Raw genomic sequence first — 6,420 nt, 5'->3', positions numbered from 1 at the left:
TTTTTTTTTGGGGGGGGGGGGAGGGCTAAGCCCTATTACCCATTAACCATGGCCTTCAGCCACCTATTGACAGAGATTTTAGGGGATGGGTCAGTAGGCAAAAATCCAAGAGAACCAAATAGGCAAAATATAAGATTCACTGAAGAAAGGATATAGAGAAATACTGATAAAAATTTAGCATGGAATGTTAGATATATAGGTAAAAATCTGGAAATTAAACATTAATATTATATAAGAGAATTAATTTGTTAGGCTTGTAGTTCCAGTGTTGTTTTTGTAGCCTTGAGTTCTCAACGCAGCCACTTGGTCACAATAGCGCTGAGGAGGTCTTTGTGTTACTAGAGGTAGGGCCCCAAGTGTTCCACGATTCTGAGGTACTGAGATTGTCACTAAATCTCTCTCACTACAGAATTGTATTCTACAGTGGAAGCTTTTGTTTTAAAACAATTATATTTCTGGCCTTCCTGGTTTAGAGGGTAAGTCAATGACCTTGAAAATGTGAAGCAAGTATGAACTGAAACGCTAATATCTGCATGAGTCTATCAAAAGCCTTGGAACAACAACTCTGAGAAAAGAGAGAATTAGCCCATGCATTTTAGTAGGATGTCAAAACTAATATCTAATAATGATAGTTTAAATGTCAACATTGTTAACCATTCCACCACTGACCTTATCAACAGAAGCATTCAGCTATGCTTATAGAAATCCCCAAATGTCTCGTTTACTTTTCAGGTTTCCAAACGCCTACCTATTTCCTATTTAGCAGGTAACATCTTGAATTAAATTCTGTTCGTAAATTCCTTTAGTAAACCTGTGGCGCACAGAAAATGTAGGGTTAGAGTAATATACACTTAATTTAATAATAAAAGGGTACCTATACTGCTTCTATTATTCATGTTCTTATCTGATGTAATAAGGTCCTCCATTGGTGAGTGTATCTGAAATTCCTGCAGTATTTCTGGTCTACTGCATAAACAAAAGGAGCTAGCTGGCAGATGGAATTTGGATCTGTTCTCTGTTAAAGTTAAAAGGCAAACTGTAAAGTAGGACAAGAAGCTGCCATCTCAGGATGAATTCAGCAAAAGGCAGAGTTATTCAGAGCAGGCTAGCAAAAATGGTCCCAGAAAATTTACCAGGAAAAGTGGGTGTGAAAGGGAACCTATTTTTGCAGCTGCCAGGGGTTGAAAGCACCAACAGTGTAGTCAACCATGGGAGGAGCACAAGGCAAGCAACTATTAGATACTGCAAGTGCCAAAAAGAACTTCAAGGATTTTTTTTTCTATTGACTACAGCTCCTAGATGATTACTGTTATATAGACATTCTTGAGATGTGTACAGAAGAGTTCCCATGCAGCTGGGTTAAGTTGTTCCTCAGTGTCTGTTATGGTGGGAGCATAAGCAGGAGAGGGTTGTCTTGTCAGGTCAGGTGGAAAGCAAGCCTACTTTTACGTATCACATTTTTATTGTAACACTCTTATTTTCTTAAGTTCTTTACTTGAACATTTAATACATTGACTCTTCTCTCATCTGGGCTGGATTTATGTCACAGAAGTGCCAGAAATAAAATGATTTTAAGCCCTGTGAGGGTTTTTTTGAATAAGGAGAATTTGGTTAGGGTCAGTTTTCAGGCTGAACAGTTCGTCAGTTGGTAATTGCACTCATTACTACAGCAGCCAGCTTTATATTGGAGCTTGATTAATAACAATATGCACCTCAGTAACATTTTCCATTAAGTGGCACTAATTACACTGTAACTGCTGTTCAACAACCGAGCAAGTGTATCTACAATGCCATTTTATGTAGCTAGATTTCCTTAAAAGGTAACTTTAGTGCTGTCTTAGAATAAAGTAAGTAGTAGGGCTTTGAGTGACTTACTGACATAATTTAAAGTCTGCAATGATTCAAGAGACTCAATCTGTTATGCCGGAAGTGGACTAATTAAAAAATGACAGTTAAGCAGTCAAGTTGATTTTAGGGATGGGGAAAGAGGAATAATAATAGTCATAATGACCAATATTGCCAAGGCCTCCTAAATCAGGATACGAACACCAAGATATGTGCTCTTTTCTGGGAGATGGTGCTCTTGTCTTCAAATTTTGGCCAGACTGGTGTGTACTCAAAAACCTGGGTGTTCAGAGATTTTGCATGGGTGCATAAAATAAGATTATTTTCTGTCAAAAGGTGTTATACTCCCCTCATGTTTTAAAGCTAAAATACTACCACATTGGGATTGTGTTTCTAGATCTGCCCCATTATCACTGCTTTTAAATATTTTTTCTTTTGAACCACTCTTAGTTTCGTTAGGGAAACGTATGCCTAGCATTGGGAACCTATTAGATTGCCAGTGATTCCTATAAGGATTAGGTTGAAGTTTCCTTTTACTGCCTTCCTCACTAACAGATTTCTGGACTCTCTCTGGGATTGGGAAAAAGAAAAGATGATGAGGTAAGGGTTCTTAAAGGCCTTTATAAGCTCTAGACAGTTAATCTTCACAGTGATCCATGAAGCAGGGTTGATTTTTGATATCACATGTGCTGAAAATGCTATACCATATATGTTGAAAATGAAGAAGTGGCTGATAGCCATAACAATAGCTTCAAGGTTGAAATCTAGGAGTTTCTTCCTCCAGATCTGTGTTCAAGATGTGTAGCTCCATTTTAACTTTCTCAGAACAGCATTCTCAAATTCAAAGTCAATATCTATTTACCTATCTATATATAGGCACACTTACACTCATGTGCATGTACACACCTACACAAACTATTCTTTTATCTTCTTATCTGTAACTCTTCACTTCTGAGTACTCTTCAGGAAACAGAAAAAAAAAATCATGTGAAAAGCTAACAAACAGAAACTCAACTTGCCACCAAATAGCCTCATACCAAACCAATGTGAGTTTCCGTCCCATTCTTTGTAGGTTGACTTATCCTGAATTTTCAACACAGAACCAGACTGCAGCATTTGGAAAGTGCTTCAGTGTCCCAGGAAATGGACACACACAACTTAAATTATTCCAAGAATGTCACTGATTGGAAACTGTTTGACACATGTCCTGGTCTAGAAGTATCTGTAGGGTACACTGCCAAGGGTTCTAAATAGAACAGTCCCCTTTTAGACATTACAGTTCTGTCAAATGGCCTCCAGGGGATGCAGAGAATACCCAACCCAGAATGCTTCCCAGTGGTGAATGCCATAGAGTTTCCCCAATATTCCCCGAGCAGGGAAGATCCTGATTAGCTGAATGGCAAAGGAAAGAAGGAAAAAGCTGTCAGTCATCTGCCACTGAAGTTTTCTGATCTCCCTTCTCACTGTGTTGAGTTCACTAAAGATCACTCCTGTACTTTAGAAACTCCGCATGGTGGTTCAATGACCGGTCATTTCCAGGTATATGTGTGGAGGAAGAAGGACTGCCTTTACCCCTGGTTTTGGGTTCCTGAGAGCTGGGTGCTATGGGGCCATCAAACATTTTCTGGCTATTAAAGAGTACTTTCTCTAAAGCTGCTCATCAGTATACTTCAATTCATGGTAATGTCCAGAGTTTGATGAATCCCAGGAAGATTTGGCTGTGAATGAGTGGCCAGTACATTGTGGAGGCTGCCTGGACCCCTGGACCCCCTTCCCAGAGGGCTGTGTACTGCAGAGTGTTACCCAAGATGTCTGGCCCAGGCTACTGACCTTAAGAAGACTTTCCCCAAGGGTAGCCAGGTGGAAAGGAGCCTTGACTCCTGCTTATAGGTTCTGAGGGAGCTGGGTTTCTGAGGGCTCTACAAAGTCTCCGCCACTTTTAAACATTTTTTACTTGCAAGCTGCTTATCAATTTAATTCCATTAGTGGCAATTGACCAGGCTTTGAGGCATCCCAAGTTGACTTGGCATGGAGGTAGCAGGGTGATCGGGTGGGCAGAGGGAGTGCTCTTGTTTCTGCGTTCCTGGAGTGTGTGGTATTCTGTTTAAAAGCTTGCAAGGACTTTGGGCAGGTACCTGGGAATGTAGAAGTAAGGGTGCCCCTCTTGTCATTAGCCCCTTGATATGAGGACAACAGTTTTCTAGCAAATAGGGGAGCCATTGATGACTCTGGAGATGGCTTAGGAGGCCAACTGGAGATTGGCTTGTTTAGCTCTGAAGCATCCTCTGCCATAAGGTCTTCATTGATTCAGTGCTGGAGGAATTCTCTAGGGCAAAGGCAGTACTAGAGGAAGGGGAAGACATGGACTCCCAGGAAGCTGGAAGCTTGTGATGTCCAGAAGCAAGCAGAAGTCTTCATCTCTACCTGCAGTCGTTTGCCTCAAGAACAGATATGGAGTGCTAGCAACAGAGTAGAAGGAGCACATTCTACTGGTGGAGGTGGACAGGCCAGGCCTCCCTGGTTGGAAGGACTGAGACCACTACCACCACCAAGAAGAAGTGGTGAGTGCTGGTGGTTCTAGACTCCCTTATGAGGGGGAAAGGAGTCCAGAAGAGCTTGCTGTATTTTAAAAAAACCTCACTGAAGCCTCAGGAACAAACCATCTCAGTGAGAAGGAAGATTAGCAAGTATGGCAGAAGACCAGCCTGGCTTAGCAGGGATCCCTTCATAAGCTAAAAATTAAAAAGGAAGCTTATAAGAAGTGGAAACCTGGACAAACAACTAGGGAGGAGTATACAAGTGTTGCTCAGGTATGCAGGGATGAAATCAGGAGGGCCAAAGTGCAGTTAGAGTGGCAGCCAGCAGAGACATGAAGAGTAACAAGAAGGGTTTTCTATAAGTATGGCAGCAGCGAGAGGAAGATTGGGGAAAGTATGGGGTTTTTTACTAAATGGGGGAGGCAACCTAGTGACCATGGGCAACTGGTGTCATCTGAGTCGGGGGGGGGAACATGCTTTCCCCCCAGTAACCAGTCAGTGCCGGGAGGGGGGTTCCCCCTGCAGCCAATCTCACTCACCTGAAAGTGGCTGTGAAGCTCCTGGAAGTGGCCACAGCCACTTCTGGGAGTGCCACAGCTGCTTCATCCAGCACCTTGTTCCAGCCAGCACTTGCAGGGTGGGTACCAGCGCTTCTGCCTGCCCCCTCCACCCATCATCTAAGTATAGAGCATGGGCTGACAGGGGGTGTACATGCACCCCCCATGCACCTCCTATGTGTCACCACTGCTAGTGACAGAAGATGCAGAAAAGTCTGAAGTACTCAATACCTTTTTCACCTCAGTCTTCACAGGCAAAGTCAGCTCCCAGGCTACTGAACCTGGCATCACAGTTTGGGGAGGAAGTGAGCAGCCAACAGTGGAGAAAGAACAGGTTAAGGATTATTTAGAAAAGCTGGATGTATACAAGTCCATGGGGCCAGATGAGCTGCATCAAAGAGTGCTGAGGGAATTGGCCAGTGTGATTGCAGAGCTGCTGGCCATCATCTTTGAAAACTCATGGTGATCAGGAGAGGTCCTGGTGATTGGAAATGGGCAAACATAATGCCCATCTTTAAAAAAGGGAAGAAGGAGGATCCAGGGAACTACAGACCTCAATCCCTGGAAAAATTATGGTGCAGCTCCTCAAGGAATCCATTTCTAAGCACTTAGAGGAGAAGAAGATGATTAGGAACAGTCAGCATGGATTCACCAAGGGCAAATCATGCCTGACCTACCTGATTGCCTTCTATGATGAAATGACTGATTCTGTGGATGTGAGTAGACCAGTGGATGTAGTATACCTTGATTTTAGCAAGGCTTTTGATATGGTCTCCCAACAACATTCTTGCAAGCAAGCCAAGGAAGTATGGATTGGATGAATGGACTGTCAGGTGGATAGAAAAGTTTAAAAGGTGAAGAGACACTGGGTAGTGTCCCTCATCCCCCACAGCATCCCAAGAACCCAGAAGCAGCGGTATGCCCCCTATGTACCTGACCAGCCCCCTACCCAAATCAGATTGGGACACCATGGAATGGGTCACATGCAAGTAATATAGGTTGGGGCAGAAGAATTCTGGCTGCATACCATAGTAGCCAGTTGCTGTGCAGGATTTGGAGGGGTGAGAAGCTGTGGAAAGTTAGATGTCTTCACATAACACAACTGGTTCAAGGAGGACTGTTTCAAAATAATAAATAATTTTCCAGGAATACTTTTGAAATGTTTCAGGAAGTTTAAACCATTTTAAATTGACTTGTAGGTCTGGATGTCTGCAGTTTAAATCACATTTAAAATGGCTGAAGTGTTATATCTGTCTATACCCACTGTCACACCAAACCAAAGTAAAAAACAAATGACTTTCTTCACCCAGTTCAGGTCAGGGGTTATAAGTCATTATTAGGCCTAGATATACTCTCTCTTACAGAGTCTCCTTTAGTCTTATCTAGTTTTCTCCTTAGCAATTATAAGAAGCAATGGGCATCTTTACATGTGCCCCAGGGTGGGGGGATGCTTTACTTAGAGCGCTCACAGTGTCTTGTGT

The sequence above is a fragment of the Gavialis gangeticus genome, unplaced genomic scaffold (genome assembly GCF_001723915.1).
Source record: "Gavialis gangeticus isolate Ggan-Ray unplaced genomic scaffold, GavGan_comp1, whole genome shotgun sequence".
Classification (NCBI taxonomy): Eukaryota; Metazoa; Chordata; order Crocodylia; family Gavialidae; genus Gavialis; species Gavialis gangeticus.
This window is presented reverse-complemented; position numbering follows the sequence as displayed.